The sequence below is a fragment of the Heterodontus francisci genome, unplaced genomic scaffold (assembly GCF_036365525.1).
Source record: "Heterodontus francisci isolate sHetFra1 unplaced genomic scaffold, sHetFra1.hap1 HAP1_SCAFFOLD_59, whole genome shotgun sequence".
NCBI lineage: Eukaryota > Metazoa > Chordata > Chondrichthyes > Heterodontiformes > Heterodontidae > Heterodontus > Heterodontus francisci.
The window spans coordinates 6,497,248-6,508,713 of record NW_027140758.1 but is presented as its reverse complement, the minus strand read 5'-3'; the positions used below and the strand labels follow the sequence as shown (position 1 = coordinate 6,508,713).

Genomic DNA, 11,466 nt, shown 5'->3' with positions numbered 1-11,466 from the left:
AGTTCCTCAGTATTTACTCCACCTCAAACCTTCAAGGAAGCTCTGCAAAGTAACTGAAAATCAAGTTGTCAGAAGGGGGATTTAAACACATGCCTCCAGTGAAAGCTGCAACCTGAACAGAGAAGCTGAAACCGCTCAGTCACCTCAACTGTTCAGACCTTTTTGACCTCGTCATCACTTCTGCACTTTGAAAGGTTCACTCAGTTCAGGAACTTGTTCAATGTTGCTGGAATGCTCAGTGATTGGGTTATTAACTCCCCCGGGTTTTCCTGAGCTTGTTCTCGGTGTATGGGGATGTTTGTCCTGGGCTGTCGAATCTTGCATCCCGGTAATGGACATTAACCCACTGATTGAATCTGTATTCACTGCTTTCCGCTGGTGCTGTTTAATTGCAGAGTGTGGGGCTGGAATGTTGCTGCTTGTCTCGGCCTCACTCACTCTGGGAAAGAGTGAATAATTGATACGTCTGTTTCTGTATCTGAAATGTGACTTCGATCTGCTGTTATTAACCGAGGCAGCGCTGCAGAAGGATACGTTAATAATCTCTCACTAATCAACTGCAAACAGTCAGAATGTGTAACTTTGAGCAGCACTTTCTGCAATGTCAGGGCTGGAAAAGTGAGCGAGGGAGAGACACTGTCAGTATCTGACTGTATACAGCACTGTACAGAGAAAGAGCCAATATACCGGGGCTGAGACACAGTGCATCTTTTCACATTTAATCACAATAATATCCGGAGTCAGCAACCTGAAGATTTAACTCATTGACACCCTGCTTTAGGGTAATCTAAAAAGAACAACACCCAGCTCTGCCAGTTAATTTGCTTGTTTGTTAACCCACAATTTGTTGGTTCAAGCACATAAAAGGATCAGGCTTTATTCACTTAAACTCTTCTACATCTGCTGTATTACCCTTGCTGTTGATTCTTCAAAGATAAGGTTAATCAAGTCTGTCTTTGTGAAATCCATGCTGACTGTACTTTATTATATTTTCATTTTCATATGTATTTTCTATTTTTGGGGATTATTGTCTTTTTTATTGATTTTATTTTTATTTATTGCATTTATTGCCCATCCCTAATTCCCTGGAGAAGGTGGTGGTGAGCTGCCTTCTTGAACCGCTGCAGTCGATGTGGTGCTGTTCGGAAGGGAGATCCAGGATTTTGACCCAGCCACAGTGAAGGAACGGTGATATAGTTCCAATTCCAGGATGGTGTGTGGCTCAGAGGGGAACTTGCAGGTGGTGGTGTTCCCATGCATCTGCTGCCCTTGTCCTTCTAGGTGATAGAAGTTATGGGTTTGGAAGGTGCTGTGTAAGGAGGCTTGCTGCGTTGCTGCAGTGCATCTTGTGGATGGTGCACGCTGTGCGTTGGTGATAGAGAGAGTGAATATAGTGAATGAGGCGCCAATCAAGTGGGCTGCTTTGTCCTGGATGACGTTGAGCTTCTTAAGTGTTGTTGGAGCTGCACCTATCCAGGCAATGGAGAGTATTGCATCACACCCCTGACTTGTGCCTTGTAGATAGGGGAAAGACTTTGGGGAGTCAGGAGGTGAGTTACCTGCCGCAGGATCCCTAGTGTCTGACATGCTCTTGTAGCCATGATATTTATATGGCTACTGCAGTTCAGTTTCTGGTCAATGGTAACCCGCAGGATGTTGATAGTGGGGGATTCAGCAATCGTAATGCTGTTGAATGTCAAGGGGAGAGGGTTAGATTCTCTCTTGTTTGAGATTGTCATTGCCTGGCACTTGCGTGACTCGAATGTGAAATATCCTTATTGTAGGGTATTGTATTGTACTGTACAGTGACTACACTTGGAAAGTCCTTCATTGGCTGTAAAAGGCTTTATAAATTTCTGTGGTCGTGAAATGTATGTGTTGCTTTTTCCATTGTTATCAGTGTCATTTTGATCAAAAGATAGGTTTCGTGAGCACAAGGTTTAAGTCAATGTTGATTCAAATAATGCAAAAGCATCTATATTCTTGCACTGTACTTAATAATCACCATCTTCCCATCCTGACAGAGTACAATGTTTTTGACCCTGAAATTGATTCCACAATCTCAGTCCTTCAAACAATTTCAGCCCAGTTCTGATGAAAGATCACAGATCTGAAACGTTAACTCTGTTTCTCTCTCCACAGATGCTGTCAGACCTGTTGAGTATTTCCAGCATTTTCAAGAGTCTCGATTTAATGAACAGGAAACTTGTTTCAGATCAGATTGGGAGACAGTGTGTAACCACTCCATTGTACTCATGTCTGAGATTCTGAGGACAGTTGGCTGTTCGTGGAAGACAGTAATTAAATGTACCTAGCAACAGCTCAGACCAATTATTATTTTACATGGTGGTGTGATGGCCATCCAGGGGTTAAAAGTAGGGATCTTGTAAGGTTTCAGTGTGCAGGACCACTAGAAGATCTCAGGGGTAAAGGCTCAGATCATCAACCAAGTTCTCCACCTGATGAGGGATCTAGACTGGACAAAGGGGACCGTGACACTCTGAGACCAAGCTCGACCGGTCCACACACCTGCTAGAGCTGTCAAGCTATATTCCCCAAGTTTGTTCAAGATAATTTTACTTCCAATTATTAAGTACTATTTTACTCTCAATAAAAGTTCTGGACTTATTAATCAAGTATCCTGTTGATTTAATTGGTTAAAGTCATGCCCAAAGAGATTGTCCACAATAGACTTTCCAGAACTGAAAGATAAGTCTGCAAGGATTGCTAATTTTACAGCCCTGTTTAAAAAGAGAGATAAACCCAGGAACTACAGACCAGTTAGTCAAATGTCAGTGGTGGGGAAACTTTTAGAGACAATTATCCAGGAGAAAATTAACTGGCACTTGGTAGAACATGGGCTAATAAATGACAGCCAGTACAGATTGGTTAACAGAAGATTGTGTATGAATAAATTAATGAATTAATTTCTTTGATGAAGTTTCACAGAGAGTTGACCAGGGTGGTGAGGTTGATGGTGTGTGTCTGCACTTCAAAATTGTGTTTGAAAAAGTACCATAAAATAGACTTGTTAACAAAATTTGAGCAGATGGGATTAAAGAGGCAGTGGCAGCGTGGATACAAAATTGGCTGAGAGACGGAAAGCATAAAGTAGGGTGAATGCTTGTTTTTCAGAATGGAGGGACTAATCCAGTAATGTCACTGTTGTTGCAGTGTGTGCAGTGTCTGACCCTGAGCTGTCCTAGGGAGGGGGCTGTTTGTGATTTTCCTGTGGGGTGCATTATCATCAGGGTATCTCTCTGAGCTGTCCCAGGGATGGGACAGTGTGTGATATCCTTGTGCACGTCATGCAGGCCCACTGGCGTGTGGTTCCATCCTGATGCCAAGAAACAGAGCCCCATCTATGGGCAAAAAGTCTCACTTCCCTGTGGGTGTCTTGAGAGAGAAGAAGGCTGAGGGAGTAAACCTGGACAGTAAATCCGGAGTGGAGTCCCGTAGGCGGTTACCTGTTACTTATCAGGCAGTTTTCCAGCAACTCCTACAGCAGAGCTGGTACCAAACAGTATTGTTTTTTTCCTTTCCTTTGGACAATACTAGCAATGCTGAGAGGGGGTCCTGATGCTCAGGGTCTCCATACTATTTGCCCAGGCCTGTGTCCTGGAGAGGACACTCCAGCTTCATGGTTAAACATTAGCACAACATGGGAAGAAACAGTTACCGATTATAAGCTCTCACTCAATTGGTGTAGAGTATGAGCACCAGGGGTTACTTTTGACAGTGGGAGAGATCATCGCGTCTCAATGGATAACTACCACCTACTCCCAGCTGTGCAGCCCCCAGTCAGTTAGGTGCTGTCCTGCCACGACCTACTTGCTTTAATGGGTGCTTGCAGCTTAGAGAGATATCTCTCAACTGGCGGATTGATAATCTATGCACCAGGAGCTGGAATGTAAGGACCATGTGTCCTGGCCTTACTGACAACCTTCTGCAGGTTGATAGCACACACAAGACAGCTGTGATTGACAAGGAACTCACAAGGCTCAATGTGGACATTGCTGTGCTGCAAGGAACTAGACTCATTCAAAGTGGATCCCTCAAAGAGAAACACTACACCTTCTTCTGGCAGGTGAAAGCCCAAGAGGCAACTCGTGAGCATGGAGTGGGTTTCACAGTAAAAAACACGCTACTTGCAATGAGTGAACCCCCCACAGTTGGCTCAGAGAGACTTCTTACCCTTCACTTGTCAACTAGCGCGGGCCCAGTTAATCTCATATGCATCCATGTCCCGACACTCACCTCCACCCCAGATGTCAAGGATTAATTCTATGAGACACTTGACACTGCCATCAGTAGAATTCCCAGCACCGAGGGACTGTAACTTCTCGGGGATTTCAACGCAAGCTTGGGTACTGACTACAGCCTGGCCAATGAGCATAGGGCACCAGGGGATTAGCAAGATGAACAAAAATGGACAGAGGTTTCTGGAGCTATGCTGTCACCATGGATTCTGTGTGATGAACAGCTATTTCCAGGTCAATCTGTGCCACAAGGTGTCCTGGAGACGTCCGAGATCATGCCACTGGCACCAGCTAGACCTTATCATCACCAGACATACCACCCTCAGCAGTATCCTCATCACACACAGCTATCACAGTGCTGACTGTGACACTGATCACTCCCTGGTGTGCAACAAGGAAGCTTCACCCATCCAAGAAGAAAGGTCGTTCTCGGATCAACACTTGCCGAACCACTGATCCAGAAAAGACCCAGGAGTTCCTCAACATCCTCGATCAGGCTCTTTCAGAGAACACCCAAGGCCTCAGTGTGGTATCAAAGTGGAATCATCTGCACACCACCATCTTTTACTCTGCACTCGCTGTGTATGGGAAAAGAGATGGGAGGAATGCTGACTGGTTTGAGGCTTATTGGACTGAAATGGAGTCAGTTACTGCAACTAAGAAGAGAGCCCTCATGAACTACAAACAAGTCCCCAGCAAACAAACTCTAGATGCTCTCAGAGCTGCCAGAAACAAGTCTCTGCAGACTGCTCGGCACTGCACCAATCAATACTGGTTAAAAATCTGCAACAGCATACAATCTGCCACTGAATCTGGGGGATGCTAGAGGGACATATGAAGGAATTCAACACACCAAGGTTCCTTAGACAGCACCTTCCATACCCGCAACCTCTACCAACTAGAAGGACAAGGGCAGCAAATTCATGGGAACACCACCACCTGCAAGTTCCCCTCCAAGCCACACACTATCGTGACTTGGAACTATATCGCCTTTCCTTCACTGTTGCTGGGCCAAAATCCTGGAACTCCCTCCCTAACAGCACTATGGGTGTACCTACCTCACACAGACTGCAGCGGTTCAAGACGGCAGCTCACCACCACCTTCTCATGGGAAATGAGGGATGGGCAATAAATGCTGGCTTAGCCAGTGATGACCACATCACATGAATGAATAAAAAAAAATTATGAAAGCAATGGGCCCAGCAGGAACTAAATCAGCACCTTTGAAGACAAAGACAGGGACAATCATCACTAAACCTAACAAGCAGATGGAAAGGTGAGTGGAGCATTACCTTGAACTCTACATAACGGAGAAAATTGTCATTGAAGTAGCTCTCAGCACCATTCCAGACTTCAATGTCATGGAGGAGCTGGACAGTGACACCACCAGAGAGCTCAACAACGCCATTGACCGTCTTGCCAGTGGTAAAGCCCTGGGAAATGATGGTATTCCACCTGGAATCATCTAAAGTGGAAAAGCGGCTCTGCTGCAGCATCTCCATGAACTCCTGTGTCTCTGTTGGAAGGGGAGATCTGCGCCTCTAAACATGCGTGATGCAAACATTGTCACCTTGTACAAAAATAAGGGGGAATCGCAGTGACTGCAGCAATTACCGAGGCATCTCCTTGCTAAGTATTGTGGGGAAGGTCTTTGCTCGCATTGCTCTGACCAGATTGCAGACCCTGACATCACACATCTATCCTGAGTCTCAGTGCAGCTTCAGAGCTGGTAGATTGACAGCTGACATGGTTTTCTCACTTCGGCAGTTACAGGAGAAGTACTGTGAACAGTACAGACCACTCTACATTGTCTTCATAGACATCACCAAGGCCTTCGATCTTGTTAGCAGAGACAGACTCTTCAAACTGCTGTGGAAACTAGGCTGCCCTCCTGAACTCTTGGGCGTCATCTCTTCTTTCCACGAGAACATGCACAGTTCCGTCAGTTACAATGGAGCAACATCAGACACTTTCACGATCAGCAGTGGGGTAAAACAGGGCTGTGTCCTGGTGCAAACTCTCTTCGGAACGTAGGAGGAGGCAGTTTAACCTGTCGAGCCTGATCTGTCATTCAATTACATCCTTGATGATCATCTACCTCAACACCACTTTCCCGTGCTCTCCCCATATCCCTTGATGTCATGAGTATCAAGATTTCTATCAATTTCTGTCCTGAACATACTCAATGATTGAACTTTCACAAACCCCTGAGGTAGAGAATTCCAAAGATTCACCAACCTGAGTGAAGAAAATCCACCCTATCTCAGTTTTAAATGGCCTTTTAAATGAAACTTTAAGGAATACAAGCCCAGTTTCCTCAGAAGACAATCCCACCATCCCAGGGATTAGTCTGGTGACTCTCCGTTGCACTCCCTCTGTGGCAAGTATATTCTTCCTGAGATAAGGAAACCAAAACTGTACACAATACTCCAGCACGGTCTCACCAAGGCTCTATACAATTTCAGCAAGACATCTTTATTCCTGCACTCATGACCCCTCATGTTAAGGCCAACATACCATTTGCCTTCCTAATTGATTGCTGCACCTGCATGCGAGCTTTTAGTGTCTCATGAACAAGGACACACAGGTCCCTTTGGACATCAACACTTCCTAACCTCTCACCATTTAAAAAATATTCTGTCTTTCTGTTTATTCTACCAAAGTGAATAACTTCACACTTATTCACATTATATTCCATCTGTCATTTCATTCACTTATCCTGTCCAAGTCCCATGGAAACCTCCTTGTAACCTCCTCACAGCTCACATCCTTTACAATTGGCATATTCTTCTCCATGCTGCTATTTTAAACTTTCAGTGACTCATATGGGGGTGTCCACCTGCATACCAGAGCTGATGACAAGCTGTTCATCTTGGCAAGACTGCGCACCAAGACCAAAATGAGTCAGTTCTTGGTCTGTGAGTTGCTGTTTGCTGATGACGCTGTGCTGACATCCCATAATGAAGTTCATTAACAGCAGCTTGTATATCGGATCTCCCTGGCCTGCAAGGGGTTTGGACTGACGATCAGCATCAGGAAGATCAAAGTTATGGGCCAGGACGTAGAGACTCCACCTTCCATCAACATCGACAGCCTCACTTTGGAGGTTATCAACAGCTTCACAGACCTTCGATCAACAATCACCAGCAATCTGTCCCTTGATACTGAAATCAGCACCAGGATTGTCAATGCTGCAGCTGTCATGTCAAAGTTGAGAAGACGAGTGTGAACCGACAGCAAACTGATCGAAAATACAAAGCTCCACATGTACCAGGCTTGTGTTCTCAGCACCCTCCTTTATAGTAGAGAAGCATCAACAACTTATACAAGCCAAGAAAAGCAGCTAAACAGCTTCCACCTCCGCTGTCTCAGATGGATATTGGGCATCTCCTGGCAGGACAGAGTGCCGAATGCGGAAGTACACCAGCGTGCAGGGATCTGCAGCATGTTTGCCCTCTTGAGTCAGCAGTGACTCTGTTGACTGGGTCATGTGTGCTGAATGGATGACGGTCGCATTGCCAAAGACACGCTCGATGGTGAGCTTGCTATCAGCACGAGACCAACAGGCCACCCACGTCTGTGATACAAGGACATCTGCAACGCGAGATCTCAAGCTGACTGGGATTGGAGTCAATGCATGGGAAGTCCTTCCTGCTGACAGGAATTCCTGGAGAAAGGCATTCAGGAAGACCATGGGAAAAGCAGAGGACAAAAGAAATGACCAGATGGTGGGAAAGAGAGCTCAGAGGAAGGAAAAATTATCAGTCGACCTCGGGCCAATGATATTCATCTGTACCATCTGCGGAAGGTATCGTCACTCACGAGTCATCCTCTGCAGCCACAACAAACGATGTTTAATACAGAAGTGACGTACACCCCGGGTGTAGCCCATCGTCTTCCGAGACGGACGGTTGCCTATTATAATTACAACTACAGCTACAACTACAAGAGCGAGTCAGAGGCTGGGATCACTGCCGTGACGAACTCATCTCTTGACTCGCCAAAGCCTTCCCACCATCTACAAGGCCTTCCTCTGATTTCAATTACACGCACATTCGTGATCTGGCTCTGTCGCTTAGTTGGTTAAAGCACTTGTCTAGTAAATAAAAGATCCTGGGTTCAACTCCCGGCAGAGCCTTATTTCACAGTAGCAACATACTTGAAAAGTTTCTTCATCAACATTGACATCTGTGTCTTGTGAACTTTAATTCAAAATACATGATGAATTTCAATCACACAAAAAAACAGCCTTTGTGAAGGATTTGAGTTTGAAATGGCTGTTCCTCCTTGTACAGAACTTCAGTGCTGATACATCAAAGGTAACTTCTTTGACATAAATTTGTTCACAGTTACATTCAACCTGGAAAACAGCTTGATATTAATCTCACTGAAGGAAAGTGTGAAAGTGTTTCAGAGTGTTTGTGTCATTATGTGTTGCTTTTAACCGAGACTGGGACATGACGCAAGTGGGAGGGTTTATCTGAGGTTTGGAATATTTGTCTGTCAGGAACAAGAAAAATCAAAGGAACCAAATAAGAAAACCTATGTCTCATGTGGTTACCGAGAAACGGTGAGAAGATATAAAACTTTGTTGTATTTAATACAACAGTGTGAACTTTGATCTTTGCGGCAGTATAAACAGTATTTGAAGGGTCTCAGTAAAAATGTTCAGTGTTGATGAGAGTGGGTTCTGGTTGAGCAACTGCTTAATGTGACAGGGTCAGGACTGGATGCAGGAAGTTCTCTGACAGTCTCTCTCTGATGGGTTGAGTTGATTTTCAACTGGCAGCTGTTGCTGTTTTGATAATTCAAGTTCCCTCCACCGATTTTTTTGGACAGACAGTGCAGTATGAGGATGTAAAGGGTTAATGCTGAAGAGAAGTGGGATTAACCCCTCCCACAATCAGAGTGATGATGTAACAGTCACATGAGATGAGGTTTGGGAGAAGAGAGAGCAGCACCAAGGATGCTAGTTTCGGAGGCTTGATGAGTGTGTATATAGTATTGTGTAAATTAGAAAAGAGTTCTTAGTTCTTTCAGCAGGAAATGTGTCCAGAAAATATCGCGAAACTCACAATTTTATTATTCAGGAGTTGGAAGACAGGGATATTAACTCCAAGTGACAGTAGGGGTTTCATTTAACAAAAGAAGAGAATAATATTGCTCATTGATTGAAATCCCCCAGTGAGGAGACAGTTAAACAGGTGATCTGTTGGGGCATCCTTCGATCCAAGGTTTCGGCAGCATTTAATCTCCCTTTTTGGTGAAATTCTCTGTTTTTTGCATCGTTTTTTAATCCAGCTTTGATGGACCAGTGAAAAAACTGAAAAAAGTGAACAGATCCATCCTTTCTTTTCTTCCTTCTTCCCATCAGTTTCTCTTTTCTGTCCCAATTTAATCTGTTGTTTCTGGTGTTTTATTCATTCCAATCAAAATTCAACATTCCAATCAAATCTATTTGTTATTCCACAGTGTCTCTCCATGTGTTTTATTCTGTTGTATTCTCTCACAGTCTGTTTGATGATCAATTTTACATCTCACTCTCTGTTCTGGTGAAGATCAGAAGCAGTCTTATCTGTTTGCAACACCCGACAAGTCGGCCTGAGGCTGTGTCTCATCGATCATGTGGAGTCAGGAACATTGGAGCAGGAGTCGGCCATTCAGCCCATCGAGCCTACCCCACCATTCAATATGATCATTGCTGATCATCCACTTCAATGCCCTTTTCCCCACACTTTCCTCATATTCCCTTATGTCATTTGTATTTAGAAATCTATCAATCTCTGCTTTAAACATACTCAATGACTGAGCTTCCACAGCCCTCTGGGGTAAAGAATTCCAAAGATTCACAACCCTCTGAGGAACAACATTTCTCCTCATCTCTGTCCTAAGTGGCTTGCCCCTTATTTTGAAATTGCGTCCCCTGGTTCTCGACTCCCCAACCAGGAGAAACATCTTAGCTGCATCTACCCTGACTGTCCTTTAAATATTTTGTAGGTTTCAATGAGATCACCTCTCATTCTTCAAAACTCTAGAGAATACAGCCCCAGTTTCCCCAATCTCTCTTCATAGGACAGTCCCACCATCCCAGGAACAAGTCTGATGAACCTTCTTTGCACTCCATCTATGGCAAAGATATCCTTCCTAAGGTAAGGGGACCAAAGCTGCACACAGTACTCCAAGTGCAGTCTAACCAGGGTTCTATACAATTGAAGCAAGAATTCACTACTCCTGTACTCAAATCCTCTTGCGATAAAGGCTAACATACTATTAGCCTTCCTAATTGCTTGCTGCACCTGCATGTTAGCTGTCAATGACTTATTGACATGGATACCAGGTCACCCTCATACTCGATACCTCAGTTAATAAAGGAAAGGATTCCATATACCTGCTGAACCACCTTATTGACCTGTACTGCTACTTCAGGGATCTGTGGACATTCACTCCAACGTCCCTCACTTCCTCTACACCATTCAGTGTTCTCCCATTAATTGTGTATTCCTTTGCCTTTTTTGACGCCTGCTCTCGCTGTTCCCTGCTCCCCGAGTGAACTCTTGCTCCCTCTCCTGGGCTCTTTATGCTCCACTCTGCTCTCACTGTTTCCCGCTCTCTTAATGTATCAATACTTATTTGCCTTGTGTTTAATTTAAAATATGGATGAACTGTATTTTACAGTTGTAGGTTTTATTTGGTAGTCCTGTACAAGTTGTGGATTGGTATTCAATATTCAGCTCTGTGAAAACGATTGCGAATGTAAATATAACTTTCAATCTTATACATGGGCTGGTCTGCAAGCTCCAAGTCCTTCATTTTGTAGTAATGGAATTGATACTGTATCTTTCAGTCTTAATATCTGTGGGATTTTTGAACTGGTATGTTATGCATAACTTGGTCTAACGTTCCGATGTACATTATTGGGATTCATAGGATCATAGGAAATAGGGGCATGAGGCCATTCAGCCCATCGAGCCTGCTCCAACATTCAAACAGATCGTGACTGATCATCTACCTCTACGCCATTTTAACCTGCTATCTCCATATCCCTTGATCTTGTTAGTATTTAGAAATCTATCGATTTATGTCTTGAATATGTTCAATGATTGATCTTCCACAGCCCTCGGGGATAAAGAATTCCACAGATTTCTCACCCTCTGAGTAAAGAAATTCCTGCTCATCTCAGTCTCAAATGGCCTGCCCTTATTCTGAG

General features: G+C 44.3%; 1 non-coding gene across 1 annotated transcript; it reads left to right on the top strand.

The window, feature by feature from the left end:
* The first annotated feature begins 8,323 nt into the window (after positions 1-8,323).
* Positions 8,324-8,397, top strand: trnat-agu (transfer RNA threonine (anticodon AGU)). Its single transcript has one exon. It is a non-coding gene; the product is annotated as a tRNA-Thr (tRNA).
* Positions 8,398-11,466: the final 3,069 nt, after the last annotated feature.